General features: G+C 44.9%; 1 protein-coding gene across 1 annotated transcript in view; it reads right to left on the reverse strand.

Annotated features, from left to right (window-relative positions):
- The window catches only part of bmpr1bb (bone morphogenetic protein receptor type 1Bb), a 111,670-nt gene that overhangs the window by 89,366 nt on the left and 1,184 nt on the right, over window positions 1-21,120 (reverse strand). Inside the window, exon 2 of the mRNA XM_014130059.3 lies at window positions 7,962-8,031. The gene's annotated coding sequence lies outside the window, so the exon portion shown is untranslated. The remainder of the gene's footprint in view (window positions 1-7,961; window positions 8,032-21,120) is intronic.

Below are 21,120 nucleotides of genomic sequence, written 5' to 3' on the forward strand. Positions count from 1 at the left end.
TAAAGCACGCACCCCTGTGGGGCCCCAGGGTTGAGGATGAACGTGGCGGATGTGTTGTTGCCTAACCTTACCACCTGGGGGTGGCCTGTCAGGAAGTCCAGGATCCAGTGGCAGACGGAGGTGTTTAGTCCCAGGGTCCTTAGCTTAGTGATGAGCTTTGAAGGCACTATGATGTTGAATGCTGAGCTGTAGTCAATGAATAGTATTCTCACATAGGTGTTCCTTATGTCCAGGTGGGAAAGGGCTGTGTGGAGTCCAATAGAGATTGCGTCATCTGTGAATCTGTTGGGGCGGTATGCAAATTGGAGTGGGTCTAGGGTTTCTGGGATGATGGTGTTGATGTGAGCCATGACCAGCCTTTCAAAGCACTTCATGGTTACAGATGTGAGTGCTACGGGTCAGTAGTCATTTAGGCAGGCTACATTGGTTTTTTGGATACAGGGACTATGGTGGTCTGCTTGAAACATGTTTGTATTACAGACTGGGTCAGGGAGAGGTTGAAAATGTCAGTCAAGACACTTTCCAGTTGGTCAGCGCATGCTCGGAGTACACGTCCTGGTAATCTGTCTGGCCCGCGGCCTTGTGAATGTTGATCTGTTTAAAGGTCTTACTCACATTGGCTATGGAGAGTGTGGTCACACAGTTGTCCCGAACAGCTAATGCTCTCATGAATGCTTCAGTCTTGCTTGTTTCACAGCGCGCATAGAAGTAATTTAACTTGTCTGGTATGCTCGTGTCACTGGGCAGCTCGCGGCTGGGCTTCCTTTTGTAGTAGGTAATAGTTTGCAAGCGCTACCACATCCGATGAGTGTCGGAGACGGTGTAGTAGGATTCAATCTTAGGCCTGTATTGACACTGTCCGTTTGATGGTTCGTCGTGGTGCGTAGCGGGATTTCTTATAAGCGTCCGGGTTAGAGTCCCGCTCCTTGAAAGTGGCAGCTCTACCCTTTAGATGTTGATGTTGCCTGTAATCTATGGCTTCTGGTAGGGGTATGTACGTACAGTCACTGTGGGGACGACGTCATCGATGCACTTATTGATGAAGCTGGTGTCTGATGTAGTATACTCCTCAATGACATATTTCAGTCTGTGCTAGCAAAACAGTCCTGTAGCTTAGCATCTGCATCATCTGACCACTTCCGTATTGAGCGAGTCACTGGTACTTCCTGCTTTAGTTTTTGCTTGTAAGCAGGAATTAGGAGGATAGAATTATGGTCAGATTTGTAAAATGGAGGGCGAGGGAGAGCTTTGCATGCGTCTCTGTGTGTGGAGTAAAAGTGGTCTAGAGTTTTTTTTTCTCCTCTGGTTGCACATGCAACATGCTGGTAGAAGTTAGGTAAAACGGATTTAAGTTTCCCTGCATTAAAGTTCTGGCCACTAGGAGCGCCACCTCTGGATGAGCATGTTTGTGTTTACTTATGGCCTTATACAGCTCGCTGAGTGCGTCTTAGTGCCAGCATCGGTTTGTGGTGGTAAATAGACAGTTACCAAAAAAATATCAGAACAGCGTGGCTGTATTCTTTGAGTCTCTCTCTAGTCATGGTCTTCAAAGTTTAGAATTCTCACTGCCAACTTTGCTGTGCGTTCAAGGTTTCTTTTTACAGTCTATGGCTTGAGGAAACTGTGCAATCTGATTGGCCAGCGGTAGGCCTATAGGTGCTCTTGATTTGCTCTCTGGGCTTGCTGGGTAGGCAGAGTTCTACCTTCAGACACATGAAATCGTTAAAAATGTGAACACTCTGCCTTCCCGGTGTGCTAGGGCTGCTGAATCTATTGCACCTATCGTCAACAGCACAAAACAAATTAAAAAAGTACGAACGCAAGGTTTATCGTAGTTTTTCTTTACAGAAATATTTGGTGATTGACTAGGATTGCCTTGGAGATCGACAAGTCGATCATGACCACTGGTCTAGGTACTGCTCTGTAAGGCATTATAGGCAGCCTAGCTGTGTGGAGGAGGTGGTTTTGTGTCCTTATGTGTCCATGCGTCAACAACATTTAAATAGTTTGAATCCTTTATGATGTAATGTGATTTGTGGATTCAAATTAAGTATTTAAAGTGTGTGTGTGTGTGTGTGTGTGTGTGTGTGTGTGTGTGTGTGTGTGTGTGTGTGTGTGTGTGCGCACGCATGTTCTTTCATGTGTACAGCTCAAATGAGAATGAGGAAATCAACAAAGCCACAAAATATTGGCCCTGTGAAACAAAAGCAGCTTATCCTCCAATTTCCTGCCAGCGAGACTCCCTAGGCCCAGCACTGAGGCGCTCATTAATTGAAGTTGATCTTTAAGGAAAGTACAAGGGTACTACTGTACTCTACTGCAGCAGCACAGCTCTGCAGCCAGAGCCACAGAACACAGGTGGAGGGAGAGGGGAGAGAAGAGAAGAGGGGAGAGGAGAGGGGAGAGCAGTGGAGTAGAGCAGCTGTTCACACACTCCCCCTTCCTCACAGCCCAGCCTCCTTGGTTTATAGAAACGCAGCAAAAAGTTACATTCCCAGATTAGTGTTTTACGTTCTCTGAACAGATACGGTATTGGTGCTGGACTGTTCTGTTCAGCTGTTGTGAGGAGACTAGGCTGGCTGCTGTGATGGTAATGTGGTAATGATAACACTGTGCGGTAATGCTGTAATGATAGCACTGTGTGGTAATGCTGTAACGATAACACTGTGTGGTAATGCTGTAATGATAACACTGTGTGGTAATGGTGTAATGATAACACTGTGTGGTAATGCTGTAGGCCCACCCACTTGGAAGCCAGGCCCACCCACTGGGGAGGCCCAGGCAATCAGAATGAGTTTTCCCACACAAAAGGGCTTTACTACAGACAGAAATACTTCTCAGTTTCATCAGCTGTCTGGGTGGCTGGTCTCAAGACGATTCCGCACCAAATGTGGAGGTCCTGGGCTGGCGTGATTACATATGATCTATGGTTGTGAGGCCAGATGGACGTACTGCCAAATTCACTAAAATGACGTTGGAGGAGGCTTATGGTTGAGAAATTAACATTCAATTATCTGGCAACCGCTCTGGTGGACATTCCTGCAGTCAGCATGCCAATTGCACACTCCCTCAAAACTTGAGACATCTGTGGCATTGTGTTGTGTGACAAACCAGCACATTTTAGAGTGGCCTTTTAATGTTCCCAGCACAAGATGCACCTGTATAATGATCATGCCATTTAATCAGCTTCTTGATATGCCACACCTGTCAGGTGGATGGATTATCTTGGCAAAGCAGAAATGCTCACTAAAAGGGATGTAAACAAATGTGTGCACAAAAGTTGAGAAATAATATTTTCTTTCAGCTCATGAAACATTGGACAAACACTTTACCTGTTGCGTTGATATTTTTGTTCAGTGTAGTTACTTAGAGCAATCTGTAGACATACATGGTATTATATGTAGCCACGTCTGAGTAATAAACAGCTGTATCTACGCCTGGCACACCTGTAATAACAGTCCAGTCTGTTGCAGAATAGCTGCTACTCTCCATATGTAACCTGATACCTTCTATACTCTACCTAGGCACTCAAGACTCATCAGAGAAGCCAGACTCATTCCAGCAGTCAGACAGAGAGAGAGAGAGAGTGCGCAAGAGAGCGAGAGCGAGAGGGAGAGAACGGAGGCACACTGTTACAGCTGGACAGAGGATTAGTAGAAACATGGTAGAATATGAGAAGGGGTGAATGAGACACGAAAGAAAGAGAGAAACGGAGAAGCATTGCTCTTTCGTTGATCCGTTCAGGCTGATCTCTGTTCCAGGAATATGACTAGGGATTATTCTGTTATTTTTATAAATGTCTGTGAAGCTTTATACCCTCCCCTCCCCTTCAGTCTTGGCAAACACCACACAGAGAGAGAGGGAGAGAGAGAGGGATAGAGAGCGAGAACTAGAGAGAAAAAGAGAGATAATTATAGAGAGAGGCGAGAATGTGTCAAGTGTCAGTGTGCAGCGGTTAGGACGGAGTCAGGCGCAAGACACAGAACTGAGTAAAAGACGTACTTTACTCGAAAAGAAACAACAATGATTTCCACGCAGGGAAAAAACACACCAGCTCACAGAAGTCTTGAACACTAAGCCTAGAACAAACACGCACAAAACCATGTGGGAACCAGAGGGTTAAATAGGGAATAAATTATAACGTAATGGGAACCAGGTGTGTACAATCAAGACAAAACAACATAGAAAAAGAAACGTAGATCGGTGGCAGCTAGAAAGCCGGTGACGTCGACCGCCGCCCGAACAAGGAGAGGCACCAACTTCGGCGGAAGTCGTGACAGAATGAGAGAGACCGGAAATAGACATGTAGGAGAGAGCCTCCATGGTCAATGAGGCTCAAAAAGACAAGGAGCTCCAGAGAAAGAGCCATGTCACCTCGAGCCGGTCTGTTGGGGCAAGCTTCCCCACCACCACTGTCACTCCCAGGAAGATCAGTCTCTCTGGGGACGACAGCTAGCCGGCCACATGACCCTATTCTATCGTCAACAAAAACTAGTGTGACTTTTAAAAGCTTTTTAATGACTATCTGTCCTCAGAGGAAAATTATCGGCAGAGAGTCCGGCTCACAGACAGGACCAACAGCTGCACAGAGACAAACTACAGTACAGGTGAATTAGTCAGATGCTGAAACATTCGATACCCCAGAAAATTCTATTAGGAGAGTGTCCTGGGTTTGACAGTGAGTGAGGATGATATGGGGACGTTGACGGCACGAGGCCGACGTCATCTATTTTGGCTGGCTCTCTAATCCAGCGATGTGAGCTAAAAACCTGCCAGGCATTCTACCACAGTGCTGCCTGTGCAACCTGTGTGTGTTTGTTTGTTGGTGTGCGTTTGTGTTCCCATGTGTCCCTCCCCTATTTATACTAAAATTGGCTGATCGAAAGGGAAGCTGCCTGGCTGCACATTTTCCATCCCCGTTCCAAATAGAGTGCGGTGCTAGCTGTGAGCCATTGTTGAGAGTCCAGAGTGAAGTGGAATGTGGCACTGCACGCCACCAGAACACCTTACTGCACACACACTCCACTTGTCACACACTCACATCTCAACAAAACACACCACAGATGATCTAATCTATATATGCATCCATACAGTCAATCTCTATCAGGTGTCTGTTACACATTGTTTTTAGGGTATTTTACCATTTCTAAATAACATCCATTAGCTTCATCGGTCTGTGTCTGTTTCATTCTTTATTGTTTTTCACCAGGATGTTATTTAAGCTGTAATTAAGAGATTACTCAGAGCAGCCGCGGATAAGAGAGAGGGTGGACCCCAGATAGCATCTATGCAAAGGCGGCCCTGTGCCCTCTCCTCTCTGGGTGGCCTACAGCACAGTAGAGGGGGTAGAGGCCTAGGGCTCGGCATGCAAAGCTTTGATGTCATCACATTTCCATGCAGACAACCGTGGCCAGTCCAGGTACGGCTCAGATCGCCCTCTGCCCTGTATGTATGTAAAAAGCACACGCGAAATCCATTTGAATCTGTCATCAAAAACCGAGGGGTTTGGCAGGCGAACAACGTGAGCGGGAGAGAAATAGATTTAATCTGTTTCCCCATCTCTCCTTGCAGTCAGAATGGCACTTGCTGTCAAAAGCAGTTAGCGGACGAATGTGGGGATTCGTTGTAACTACACTCCAAGACGTAGCCAGGGAATTTAGAACAAAGTCGCTCAGTCGGTATTGGTTCTTCAAAGGACATTCAACATAATCTGTGATGGATGTGTTTTCAGAGTGGCGAAATCAATTGCAACTAAAAACCCTCACAGTACACATTTGAAGAAATGTGGGGCATTTAAATCTCTTGGTGTGTTTATGTATGTGGTTATGGGGTTGGGAGGGTTTGGGGTGTTCTAAAGGAGAGTCAGGTCTTAAAACAGGATGCAAAGCTTAAGGAACGTTATGAAAGCCGCATGCCAGTGTAGTTACAATTAAATAAGAGTACAGTATTAGTTTCAAGTTTCAATGTTTGTCACATGCACAGGATACAGCAGGTGTAAACAGTACAGTGAAATGCTTAATTGTGAGCTCTTTCCCAACAATGCAGTATTCAAGAAAATAATATAAATTGGGAAAAACAAACGAAACACGCAGGAAAAAGAGACACGAGACCGCAAGCTATACACAGGCTCAGTCCCAGTATCATAACTACAGAGCTGAGTCAGTAGAGCTGAGTCAGTAGAGCCGAGTCAGTAGAGCCGAGTCAGTAGAGCCGAGTCAGTAGAGCCGAGTCAGTAGAGCCGAGTCAGTAGAGCCGAGTCAGTAGAGCCGAGTCAGTAGAGCCGAGTCAGTAGAGCCGAGTCAGTAGAGGTGAGTCAGTAGAGCCGAGTCAGTAGAGCCGAGTCAGTAGAGGTGAGTCAGTAGAGCTGAGTCAGTAGACCACTAAACCAACAGAAATGAGCAGGGCCACCTGTTAGATCTCCAATTGCACTTTAAAACAGGTGTAATCATAAGTTAAAAAGGTTAAATAAAACAATTACACAAATAATTCTCAGCGGTTCTACCATGCACCGCTTTAATAACCCACTGAGTTACAGCATATCAACACACACCAACATCCTGGTTGCTACATGTCTGCCTGAGCTTGGTGTGTGTGCGTGTGTGTGTGTGTGTACGCCTGTGTGTGCGTGCATGTACAATACAGTAATGTTTTCCATATAGAGGATGCACACTCAATTCAATTCAATCAATCTCAATGTGACTCCTCTCAGTTTCTTTCTCCCTCCGACACAGCTGTCTCTTATTTGCCAGGATCCAGCCGTAGAGAGAGAGAGATCCAGTGGGAACTTTAACACATAGATTCTTGACATTCTTTAACGGGTTTGAGTTACTCTCCGTCCAAACCAGCGCTCCACTACTACAATCCTCTCCTATTTCCGGACACGAGGTCAGTGTTAGAGTCTACATTCCACAGCCTCTCACCAACACAAGCAGGTATTGTCCTCTGTGGAGGGGACTCGTCACTGGCTTCAGATCAGATCCCACTGTTGGAGCGGTGTCAGTGTTGTCATCACACTGTGTTGTTTATGACGGGTCCTGTAGCGGCAAGTCTCACTGCTTAGTGGTTAAGTAACGCTGACTGAAGTCCACAGCAGCAACTCTCTGTCACAGTGTGGAAATCAAGGAGAGAAAAGGTACTGTATAAGAGGTCACGTCAGAGACACTTTATATTGAACGATCGCACTAAGTGACGTGCGGCCTTCACACTTTCTGTTCTGTTCACACTCACAGTCCTCAGATCAGCTACGGGGGACAATTCTGGAACAGGCCCTCGTGGCCCTTACGTCTCACCTGCCCACAGGTCAGCTGTGACGTGAGGTTGAGTCAGTCCCACGCCTGTAGAGTGAAGATCAGCTGCTACCGTCAACCTGTCAGCTCCACGCATCACCTTTTAATCAGTCACCATGGTGACCAGGTTGGGGTAAGCAGGCACAGTGTGCCATCCCACATTCCTCTCTCACTCAGTCGGAGGGATCCATGTCACAGAGTCTCTCTCTCTCCCCCCCCCCCCCCCCCCCTCACACACACACACACACACACACACACACACACACACACACACACACACACACACACACACACACACACACACACACACACACACACACACTAGACCCCGTGGTGATACCACAATCAGCCTCTCACACAAACAGCCATGCCCTGGGACTGGCAGGTGGAGCAGGACTATCCATAGAGCATCCATTGGCCTCTGTTACCATGTCTACTCCAGACTGATTCTGCCACGTACACAGAGATGACTATTAGCTGCAGTGTGGGTTCTCGTCCATCCTAATCCATGTGCTCAGCGGTTAGTCAATTAGTCACTTCTCTGGAAGGGCACGGCAACCTAGCCGCCACTGAGCTCGCTACACACACACAATAAGAGACTAGTGTAGGGCAATCAAACACTCAGCGTACAGTAATAAACAATTTAGAAAATTCAAGGATGGAAAACAGACTCACCATCCAACAACGAGGGGTTGAACAACGGTCTGTCATTATGGCCTTCCAAAGTCACAGCTGCTGTCTTCTCCTAGAAGAAAAAGGGAAAGATGGTAAAGAAAGTTAACATAATCGTACAGTATATTTTCCATGTATACAAAAATGGTGATTGTCAGACGTGATTCAGACTTCATTTCAGCCAGGCTCAAGGCATTACCCCACCTGGGATTTAAACCAATGCACCTAGTGGACAGTAAACAACTACACCCCCTTTCACTGTCTCTCCCCTCCTCTTCCTTATTCTCCTGTATATCCTCCTCTTTCTCCCCCTAATAACAGGATGTCTGTTTTCTCACACAGGGTTAAAGACCTTCCAGGCAAAGAGGACACTGAAGTCATTCCTGCTCTTTCCCTTCTCCCTTCATCAGAGAGAGAAAGAGAGACACAGAGAGAGACACAGAGAGAGACAGAGAGAGACAGAAAGATAGAGACAGAGAGAGATCCTCACAGTGATGTTGGGGACTGGGTGGATTATCAGTAATTATCAAAGACCAACTGGAACCTAAAGGAAAGGAGAGGATTAGTAAAAAGTGGAACAAGACGAGGCCTCCTCCACTTCTTCCTCCCACCCCCTCTTTTTTTCCTTCTTCTTCATCCTCCTCACCTCACTGGAGACCATGTGTTTTCCCCTCATGAATATAACAGTCTTATTGATATCACACTGGTCTAGACTGAACTCTTACCAAAGAGCTAATCTTCATATATATCCAGATATGAAAGATGTCTCCCTTCCAGGAATCTCAGAGGGACTATGAATAGATACATCAGAGTTTAAAAAAAAGTGATTGTTCTATTGTTCTAAAGCTGAGAGTTCTCTCATAGGAGATGGTGAGTCCTTTACGTCCTTGTCCCAATGATGAAACCCAGAACTCTGTTAATATGAAGAGAACAGAATCTATCCCCTTCATCTATCCTCTGCCCAACGTCCTGTCTCCTAGTCCTCCTGAGGGAGGAGAATGTCTGGTGCAGACACAAGCAGAGACCTGCATCCCTGGGTCTGTGAACTGATGTGAGCATTGTTTTCCAGGGGAAAAGGAATATGTTGTTTTTCCTTCAAGGTGTCTGAGTGTGCATGGGGACTACAGAGTGTCAGTGAGTGGGAGGAACGCCAACTGCAGTATTGGCAGAAAGAAAGCAAAGGGATTGGGTAATGGGTAATGGGTGGAAAAGCCATACCTTTGTAAAACCTTGGTACCAGATGCTCTTGAGCTCTGAAGTGTGTGTGTGCAAAAGCGCATGCTCGTGGGTGCACACATGCGAGAGAGCTACACTACATGACCAAAAGTATGTGGACACCTGTTCATCGAACATCTTATTCCAAAATCATGGGCATTAATATGGATTTGGTCCTCCCTTTGCTGCTATAACAGCCTCCACTCTTCTGGGAAGGCTTTCCACTACATGTTGGTACATTGCGAATAAGAACACCTCCTCCCAGCTGCTCACTGCACTGAGGCTAGGAAACTCTGTCACCTCTGATAAATCCACTATAATTGAGAATTTCAATAAGCATTTTTCTACGGCTGGCCATGCTTTCCACCTGGCTACCCCTACCGCGGTGAACAGCACTGCACCCCCCACAGCTACTCGCCCAAGCCTTCCCCATTTCTCCTTCTCCCAAATCCAGTCAGCTGATGTTCTGAAAGAGCTGCAAAATCGGGACCCCTACAAATCAGCCGGGCTAGACAATCTGGACCCTTTCTTTCTAAAATTATCTGCCGAAATTGTTGCAACCCCTATGGCCTGTTCAACCTCTCTTTCGTGTCGTCTGAGATTCCAAAAGATTGGAAAGCAGTTGCTGTCATCCCCCTCTTCAAAGGAGGGGACACTCTTGACCCAAACTGCTACAGATATCTATACTACCCTGCCTTTCTAAGGTCTTCGAAAGCCAAGTCAACAAACAGATTACCGACCATTTCGAATCCCACCGCACCTTCTCCGCTATCGTAACCGCCATCGATAAGAAACAATACTGTGCTGCCGTATTCATTGACCTGGCCAAGGCGTTCGACTCTGTCAATCACCACATCCTCATCGGCAGACTCAATAGCCTTGGTTTCTCAAATGATTGCCTCGCCTGGTTCACCAACTACTTCTCTGATAGAGTTCAATGTGTCAAATCGGATGGCCTGTTGTCCGGGCCTCTATGGGGGTGCCACAGGGTTCAATTCTTGGGACAACTCTTTTCTCTGTATACATCAATGATGTCGCTCTTCCTGCTGGTGAGTCTCTGATCCACCTCTACGCAGACGACACCATTCTGTATACTTCTGTCCCTTCTTTGGACACTGTGTTAACAACCCTCCAGACGAGCTTCAATGCCATACAACTCTCCTTCCGTGGCCTCCAACTGCTCTTAAATACAAGTAAAACTAAATGCATGCTCTTCAACCAATCGCTGCCTGCACCTGCCCGCCCGTCCAGCATCACTACTCTGGACGGTTCTGACTTAGAATATGTGGACAACTACAAATACCTAGGTGTCTGGTTAGACTGTAAGCTCTCCTTCCAGACTCACATTAAACATGTCCAATCCAAAGTTAAATCTAGAATTGGCTTCCTATTTCTCAACAAAGCATCCTTCACTCATGCTGCCAAACATACCCTCGTAAAACTGTCCATCCTACCGATCCTCGACTTCGGCGATGTCATTTACAAAATAGCCTCCAACACCCTACTCAATAAACTGGATGCAGTCTATCACAGTGCTATCCGTTTTGTCACCAAAGCCCCATATACTACCCACCACTGCGACCTGTACTCTCTCGTTGGCTGGCCCTCGCTTCATACTCGTCGCCAAACCCACTGGCTCCAGGTCATCTACAAGACACTGCTAGGTAAAGTCCCCCCTTATCTCTGCTCACTGGTCACCATAGCAGCACCCACCTGTAGTACGCTCTCCAGCAGTTATATCTCTCTGGTCACCCCCAAAGCCAATTCCTCCTTTGGCCGTCTCTCCTTCCAGTTCTCTGCTGCCAATGACTGGGACGAACTACAAAAATCTCTGAAACTGGAAACACTTATCTCCCTCACTAGCTTTAGCCTGTTGGGGATAGGGGGCAGTATTTGCACGCCGGATAAAAAACGTACCCGATTTAATCTGGTTACTACTCCTGCCCAGTAACTAGAATATGCATGTAATTATTGGCTTTGGATAGAAAACACCCTAAAGTTTCTAAAACTGTTTGAATGGTGTCTGTGAGTATAACAGAACTCATATGGCAGGCAAAAACCTGAGAAGATTCCTTACAGGAAGTGGCCTGTCTGACCATTCCTTGAGCTTCTTGACTCTGTTTATTGAAGACTGAGGATCTTTGCTGTAACGTGACACTTCCTACGGCTCCCATAGGCTCTCAGAAGGCGGGAAAAAGCTGAATGATGTAATTCCAGCCCCAGGCTGAAACACATTAGCGCTTTTGGCAAGTGCTCTTTCAGAGGACAATGGGCTGAGGCGTGTGCACGAGTCGACCCCATGTTTTTATTTTCTATCGTCTTTGAACCTAAACACAGATTCCCGGTCGGAATATTATCGCTTTTCTACGAGAAAAATGGCATAAAAATTGATTTTAAACAGCGGTTGACATGCTTCGAAAGTACGATAATGGAATATTTAGAATTTTTTTGTCACGAAATGCGTTGTGCGCGTAACCCTTATTTACCCTTTCGGATAGTGTCTTGAACGCACGAACAAAACGCCGCTATTTGGATATAACTATGGATTATTTGGGACCAAACCAACATTTGTTATTGAAGTAGAAGTCCTGGGAGTGCATTCTGACGAAGAACACCAAAGGTAATAACATTTTTCTTATAGTAAATCTGACTTTGGTGAGTGCTAAACTTGCTGGGTGTCTAAATAGCTAGCCCTGTGATGCCGGGCTATCTACTTAGAATATTGCAAAATGTGCTTTCACCGAAAAGCTATTTTAAAATCGGACATATCGAGTGCATAGAGGAGTTCTGTATCTATAATACTTAAAATAATTGTTATGCTTTTTGTGAACGTTTATCGTGAGTAATTTAGTAAATGTTTAGTAAATTCACCGGAAGTTTGCGGGGGGTATGCTAGTTCTGAACGTCACATGCTAATGTAAAAAGCTGGTTTTTGATATAAATATGAACTTGATTGAACAAAACATGCATGTATTGTATAACATAATGTCCTAGGTGTGTCATCTGATGAAGATCATCAAAGGTTAGTGCTGCATTTAGCTGTGGTTTGGGTTTATGTGACATTATATGCTAGCTTGAAAAATGGGTGTCTGATTATTTCTGGCTGGGTACTCTGCTGACATAATCTAATGTTTTGCTTTCGTTGTAAAGCCTTTTTGAAATCGGACAGTGTGGTTAGATTAACGAGAGTCTTGTCTTTACAATGGTGTAAAATAGTCATATGTTTGAGAAATTTAAGTAATAGCATTTCTAAGGTATTTGAATAACGCGCCACAGGATTCCACTGGCTGTTACGTAGGTGGGACGATTTCGTCCCGCCGACCTTAGAGAGGTTAAGCACCAGCTGTCAGAGCAGCTCACAGATCACTGCAACTGTACATAGCCCATCTATAATTTAGTCCATACAACTACCTCTTCCCCTACTGTATTTATTTATTTATTTTGCTCCTTTGCACCCCATTATTTCTATTTCTACTTTGCCCTTTCTTCCACTGCAAATCTACCATTCAAGTGTTTTACTTGCTATATTGTATTTACTTTGCCACCATGGCCTTTTTTGCCTTTATCTCACCTCATTTGCTCACATTGTATATAGACTTATTTTTCTACTGTATTATTGACTGTATGTTTGTTTAACTCCATGTGTAACTCTGTGTTGTTGTATGTGTCGAACTGCTTTGCTTTATCTTGGCCAGGTCGCAATTGTAAATGAGAACTTGTTCTCAACTTGCCTACCTGGTTAAATAAAAGTGAAATAAATAAAATAAAATAAATTGCTGCGGGGACTTGCTTCCACTCAGGCACAAGAGCATTAGTGAGGTCGGGTACTGATGTTGGGCGATTAGGCCTGGCTCACAGTTGGCGTTCCAATTCATCCCAAAGGTGTTCGATGGGGTTGAGGTCAGGGCTCTGTGCAGGCCAGTCAAGTTCTTCCACACAGATCTTGACAAACCATTTCTGTGTGGACCTCGTTTCCACTGCTCCAGAGTCCAATGGCGGCGAGCTTTACACCAATCCAGCCAACGCTTGGCATTGCACATGGTGATCTAAGGCTTGTGTGCGGCTGCACTGCCATGGAAAGCCATTTCATGAAGATCCAGACTAACAGTTATTGTGCTGATGTTGTTTCCCGAAGCAGTTTGGAACTCGGTAGTGAGTGTTGCAACCGACGACAAACGATTTTTACGTGCTACGCGCTCAGCGCTCAGAGGTCTCGTTCTGTGAGCTTGTGTGGCCTACCACTTTGTTACAGACTTATGCTAAAATGTATTAAATAAATGTTTTTCCTCATCAGTCTACACACAATACCCCATAATAGTGGCAGGAGGTAGCCTAGTGGTTAGAGCGTTGGACTAGTAACCGGAAGATTGCAAGATCGAATCCTTGAGCTGACAAGGTAAAAATCTGTCGTTCTGCCCCTGAACAGGAACAGTGAGTTAACTGCCTTACTCACTGTTCCTAGGCCGTCATTGAAAATAAGAATTTGTTATTAACTGACTTGCCTAGTTTAATAAAGGTAAAATAAATAATGACAAATCGAAAACAGGTTTTTAGACACAATACTTATATAAGTATTCAGACCCTTTGCTATGAGACTCGAAATTGAGCTCAGGTGCATCCTGTGTCCATTGGTCATCCTTGAGATGTTTCTACAACTTGATTGGAGTCCATCTGTGGTAAATTCAATTGATTGGACATGATTTGGAAAAAGGCACACACCTGTCTATATAAGGTCCCACAGTTGACCGTGCATGTCAGAGCAAAAACCAAGCCATGAGGTCGAAGGAATTGTCCGTAGAGCACCTTGACAGGATTGTGTCGAGGCACAGATCTGGGGAAGGGTACCAAAAAATGTCTGCAGCATTGACGGTCCTCAAGAACAAAGTGGCCTTCATCATTCTTAAATGTAAGAAGTTTGGAAACACCAAGACTCTTCCTAGAGCTGGCCGCCCAGTCAAACTAAGCAATCGGGGAAGAAGGGCATTGGTCAGGGAGGTGACCAAGAACCCGATGGTCATTCTGACAGAGTTTCAGAGTTTGTCTGTGGAGATGGGAGAACCTTTCAAAACTTAAAAAAACGATAAAATGTGGAAAAAGTGAAGGGGTCTGAATACTTTCCAAATGCACTGTATCTAGTCTATCAAACACCCTTGTACTTAAAACTACTGCCACACTCCTTGTCAAGAGCAGAGAGAGATGGAACAAAGGGGAATTGTAAAGAACGTTCTGCCGTTTTTGTGGCTGGTAAAGCCATTGAAAGAGGCCTGTTATCCTCCATTCTCCATCTGTTGTCCTCTCCTCTGTCAAGACCCTGATACATTGTAGCTCAGGCAGCTAGGGTCTCTACATCCCCTGTCTGGCTCTCCGTAACAAGACCCACACATTCACTCAGACTCTCTGTGTTCAAATCCTCCAGACGACTCAATAAAGTAGAAACTTCAATACGGGATGAACGAAGATACCCCTCAATAACCTGACAGTTATCAAATTCATTCTTCCTGAGATGGCTGGAAGACAGTTCCACCCTCTTCAACAGCTTCTCAATGTCTCTCATGCATTCCCTAAGAGCAACCAACACCCCCCCCCCCCCCCCCCCCACCGTCAAATACTGGCAGCTTTTTAATACGCACCTAGGAACTCTTCTTTGATTGGCTGAGCTAACTTCCTGTAATTATAATGGAGGAAGTTAGGGTGAGGGGGTCGCAGCTTGCTAAGCTTAGCCCTGCGGACAGACCCAGATTCAGACCCATGACCACCCTGTGTGTGTGTGTGTGTGTGTGTGTGTGTGTGTGTGTGTGTGTGTGTGTGTGTGTGTGTGTGTGTGTGTGTGTGTGTGTGTGTGTGTGTGTGTGTGTGTGTGTGTGTGTGTCTATAGAGGAGTCAGTAGGTCTAGGTTTTTGTTTTTAACTCAAAAGTAAAAGGGATAGAAGTAGCCTGCAGATACCTGGAAATGATTCATTCAGTAGAGGTAGATTGTATCTCACTTGTTAAAGACACACCCTGCAGCCTTCCATAATCACAGAACGATTTGGGTCTTCGACATCTAGTAGGTTATTCATTGATCACATGGGAGATGACAATCATCCACAGTGTGACCATGTGATGTACTACAATACAAGACCAAATGTTTAGTTCAACAGATACCTGACAGGTGCATGGTCATCACCTCTCCTCCCAATATCAATGGTTCTCATTTCAAATCACGATTATTACCAGACCAGTGTGGCAGTGATTGTGCCGCCAGGCCTGTATCACAGTCGTTTTCACATTGCAGACACATTCCTTTACACGGCTACCAGGGCTGGAGTCAATTGGAATAGAAGGCAGTACATTCAGGACGTGAACTTAGATAACAATTCAAAATGAGAAAAAATGACATCTATTTTCATTTCAATGACTTCTCAATAAACTGAGGAGTATAAGCTATTTATTTAAAAAGTTTTTTAATTGTTTAATTTGAAAGAAAAATCACTTCCTGAATTGACTGCCTCCAATTTGAATTGACCCCAGCCCTGAAGGCTACCATACAAGACCTCCCAAGACCACCACGGTGGCGTGGGTAAGTTACACGGTGACACACACCCAGGCACCTGAAACACACATAGAGCCCAACACGGAAACGCTCCCAGCCTCAGACTGTGGTAGGCCACAAAAACACAGGCCTGCCAACTGCCCTCCAGCTGCCCAACCTCCCTCCACATCCCTGTCCTGTAGGCAAATTGTGTGTGGTGTGTGTGTGTGTGTGTGTGTGTGTGTGTGTGTGTGTGTGTGTGTGTGTGTGTGTGTGTGTGTGTGTGTGTGTGCGTGTGTTTGTGGTGCCCGTCCTGGATGGTAGTGGGATCACTGTGTGGTTCATCCTAGCCCACACACTCTCTCACTCTCAATCTCACTCAGGCCTCCGTCAATGATCCTCTGTATTGACTAGGACCCTGCGTCCCAAATAGCACCCTATTCCCCAGATCCCTATGGGCCTTTGTCAAAAGTAGTGCACTACATAGGGAATAGGGTGCCTTTTTGGACACAACCTCAGTCTCCAAGGTGAAGACAAATCTGAAATATAAGGCTGCGCATGGATGGCTGCACAGGGTTTCTGTCCTGGTCTAACATCAGGAGCTGGAGGCCAGTGATGTAATGAGATCAGATCTGGTCCGGTGGAGTTCTATGATAGACTGGAGAACAGAGCAAAGCATTGTGGCATGACTTTATGTCTTTAAATGGGGTTTCAGTCCAGTCAAATATTACCCTTGACCTTATGCCACTATACACCATTGGATTGGCCTCTCAAGTCAACAGCCCCATGGCCACAATACATAACACAGACAGAGACACACACTCATACACACAACCGCTAATCTCATCCACCAGCCGGATCTCTCTCTCGGTCAAACTGTATGGTTTCACAGCGCCTCAGAAAGGGACTTGAATGGAGGCTATTGGCAGGAGTGTACGAAACAACCACTGATTTTAATTAGCTGATCTCTCAGTCCATCACCATCTAGCCACTGATTTTAATTGGCTGATCTCTCAGTCCATCACCATCGAGCCACTGATTTTAATTGGCATTCATTTTGATTGAAACATTTTGAAAATCCCCTAAGTCTCATCTAATACAGCGTTCGCAGGCTCACTCCCTCTCCCGCCTCCATTTTAAGCTGCACCCCTTTCAAGTCCCACTTTTAGGACGCAGTGTTACCAGGGTCTTTATCAGTGGTGTAAAGTACTTCAGTAAAAATACTTTAAAGTACTACTTAAGTCGCTTTTTGGGGTTTCTGTACTTTACTATTTTTGACAAGTTTTACTCCATACATTTTCCCTGACACCCAAAAGTACTCGTTACATTTTGAATGGCTAGCAGGACATGAAAATGATCAAATTCATGCACTTATCAAGAGAACATCCTGGTCGTCCCTACTGCCTCTCATCTGGAGGACTCACTAAACACAAATGCTTCATTTGTAAATGATGTCTGAGACTTGGAGTGTGCCTCTGGCTATCCGTAAATACAAAAACAAGAAAATAGTGTGGTCTGGTTTGCTAAATAAGGATTTGGAAATTATTTATTCTGTTACTTTTAATACTTAAGTATATACAGTCGTGGCCAAAAGTTTTGAGAATGACACAAATATTAATTTCCACAAAGTCTGCTGCTTCAGTGTCTTTAGATATTTTTGTCAGATGTTACAATGGAATACTGAAGTATAATTACAAGCATTTCATAAGTGTCAAAGGCTTTTATTGACAATTACATGAAGTTGATGCAAAGAGTCAATATTTGCAGTGCTGACCCTTCTTTTTCAAGACCTCTGCAATCCGCCCTGGCATGCTGTCAATTTCTGGGCCACATCCTGACTGATGGCGGTCCATTCTTGCATAATCAATGCTTGGAGTTTGTCAGAATTTGTGGGTTTATGTTTGTCCACCCACCTCTTGAGGATTGACCACAAGTTTTCAATGGGATTAATGTCTTGGGAGTTTCCTGGCCATGGACCCAAAATATTGATGTTTTATTCCCCGAGCCACTTTTGCCTTATGGCAAAGTGCATGATGCTGGAAAAGGCATTGTTCGTCACCAAACTATTCCTGGATGGTTGGGAGAAGTTGCTCTCGGAGGATGTGTTGGTACCATTCTTTATTCATGGCTGTGTTCTTAGGCAAAATTGTGAGTGAGCCCACTCCCTTGGCTGAGAAGCAACCCCACACATGAATGGTCTCAGGATGCTTTACTGTTGGCATGACACAGGACTGATGATAGTGATCACCTTGTCTTCTCCGGACAAGCTTTTTTCCGGATACCACAAATAATCGGAAAGGGGATTCATCAGAGAAAATTACTTTACCCCAGTCCTCAGCAGTCCAATCCCTCTACCTTTTGCAGAATATCAGTCTGTCCCTGATGTTTTTCCTGGAGAGAAGTGGCTTCTTTGCTGCACTTCTTGACACCAGGCCATCCTCCAAAAGTCTTCGCCTCACTGTGCGTGCAGATGCATTCACACCGGCATGCTGCCATTCCTGAGCAAGCTCTGTACTGGTGGTGCCCCGATCCCGCAGCGGAATCAACTTCAGGTGACGGTCCTGGCGCTTGCTGGACTTTCTTGGGTGCCCTGAAGCCGTCTTCACAACAATTGAACCGCTCTTCTTGAAGTTCTTGATGATCCGATAAATGGTTGATTTAGGTGCAATCTTACTGGCAGCAATACCCTTGCCTGTGAAGCCCTTTTTGTGCAAAGCAATGATGACGGCACGTGTTTCCTTGCAGGTAACCATGGTTGACAGAGGAAGAACAATGATTCCAAGCACCACCCTCCTTTTGAAGCTTCCAGTCCAGTCTGTTATTCAAACTCAATCAGCATGACAGAGTGATCTCCAGCCTTGTCCTCGTCAACACTCACACCTGTGTTAACGAGAGAATCACTGACATGATGTCAGCTGGTCCTTTTGTGGCAGGGCTGCAATGCAGTGGAAATGTTTTTGGGGGATTCAGTTCATTTGCATGGCAAAGAGGGACTTTGCAATTAATTGCAATTCATCTGATCACTCTTCGTAACATTCTGGAGTATATGCAAATTGCCATCATACAAACTGAGGCAGCAGACTTTGTGAAAATGTATATTTGTGTCATTCACAAAAATTTTGGCCACGACTGTACAGTGGCAAGAAAAAGTATGTCAACCTTTTGTAAATACCTGGAGTTGATTGTCATCTAGGTCACAACAAGACAACAGTATACTTAAACTAATAACACAAACAATTATACATGGTCTTGTCTTTAATGAACACACTGTAAACATTCACAGTGCAGGGTGGGAAAAGTATGTGAAACCTTGGATTTAATAACTGATTGACCCTCCTTTGGCAGCGATAACCTCAACCATACATGTTCTGTAGTTGCGGATCAGACCTGCACAACGGTCAGGAGGAATTTTGGACCATTCCTCTATACAAAACTGTTTCAGTTCAGAAATATTCTTGGGATGTCTGGTGTGAACTGCTCTCGAGGTCATGGCACAGCATCTTAATCAGGTTGAGGTCAGGACTCTGACTGGGCCACTCCAGAAGGTCAGTGTCCTGTTGCATCACACAACTTACGTTGAGATTCAATTGGCGGACAGATAGCCTAACATTCTCCTGCAAAATGTCTTGATAAACTTGGGAATTCATTTTCCCGTCGATGAGAGCAAGCTGTCTAGGCCCTGAGGCAGCAAAGCAGTTCCAAACCATGATGCTCCCTACACCATACTTCACAGTTGGGATGAGGTTGATGTTTGTGTGCTTTTTTTCTTCACATAGTGTTGTGTGTTTCTTCCAAACAACTCAACTTTAGTTTCATCTGTCCACAGAATATTTTGCCAGTAGCGCTGTGGAACATCCAGGTGCACTTTTGCAAACTTCAGATGTGCAGCAATGTTTATTTTGGACAGCAGTGGCATCTTCCGTGGTGTGCACCCATGAACACCATTCTTGTTTAGTGTTTTACGTATCGTAGACTCATCAACAGAGATGTTAGCATGTTCCAGAGATTTCTGTAAGTCTTTAGCTGACACTAGGATTCTTCTTAACCTCATTGAGTATTCTGTGCCGTGCTCTTGCAGTCCTCTTTGCAGGATGGCCACTCCTAGGGAGAGTAGCAACAGTGCTGAACTTTCTCCATATAGTCAATTCGTCATAGCGTGGAGTGATGAACATCATGGCTTTTAGAGATAGTTTTGTAACCCTTTGCAGCTTTATGCAAGTCAACAATTCTTAATCTTAGGTCTTCTGAGATCTCTTTTGATCAAGGCATGGTTCACATCAGGCAATGCTTCTTGTGAATAGCAAACTCAAATTTTGTGAGTGTTTTTTATAGGGCAATGCAGCTCAAACCAACATCGCCATTCTCGTCTCATTGATTGGACTCCAGGTTAGCTGACTCCTGACTCCAATTAGCTTCTGGAGAAGTCATTAGCCTAGGGGTTCACATACATTTTCCAACCTACACTGTGAATGTTTAAATGATGTTTCAATATAGACAAGAAAAATACAATCATTTGTGTGTTATTAGTTTAAGCACACTGTGTTTGTCTATTGTTGTGACTTAGATGAAGATCAGGTTAAGTTATATGACCAATTTATGCAGAAATCCAGGTAATTCCAAAGGGTTCACATACTTTTTCTTGCCACTTTACATTAGCAATTACATGTACTTTTGATACTTAAGTATATTTAAAACCAAATACTTTTAGACTTTCACTGGAGTAATTTTCTATTAAGGTATCTTCACTTTAACTCCAGTATGACATTTGGGTACTTTTTCCATCACTGGTCTAAATGTAGTAGCAATTTATACTGAACAAAAATATAAACGCAACATACAACAATTTCAACGTTTTACAGTTCATATAAGGAAATAAGTCAATAGAAATATATTCATTAGGCCCTAATCTATGAATTTCACATGACTGGGCAGGGGTGCAGCCATGGGTGGGCCATGGAGGGCAAAGGCCCACCACTTGGGAGCCAGGCCCACCCACTTGGGAGCCAAGCTTAGCTAATCAGAATGAGTTTTTCCACACAAAAGGGCTTTATTACAGACAGAAATAGTCCTCAGGCCCCCCCCCTCCCCCCAAGACAATCCCACAGGTGAAGAAGCCGTACGTGGAGGTCCTGGGCTGGCGTGGTTATACGAGGTCTGCGGTTGTGAGGCTGTTTGGACGTACTGCCAAATTCTCTAAAACAACGTTGGAAGCAGCTTATGGTTGAGAAATTAACATTAAATTATCTGGCAACAGCTCTAGTGGACATTCCTGCAGTCAGCATGCCAATTTCACGCTCTCTCAAAACTTGAGACATCTGTGGCATTGTGTTGTGTGACAAAAGTGCACATTTTAAAGTGGCCTTTTATTGTCCCCAGCACAAGGAGCACCTGTGTAATGATCATGCTGTTTAATCAGCTTCTTGATATGCCACACCT

This window comes from Salmo salar, chromosome 01, assembly GCF_965601325.2.
Source record: "Salmo salar chromosome 01, fSalSal1, whole genome shotgun sequence".
NCBI lineage: Eukaryota > Metazoa > Chordata > Actinopteri > Salmoniformes > Salmonidae > Salmo > Salmo salar.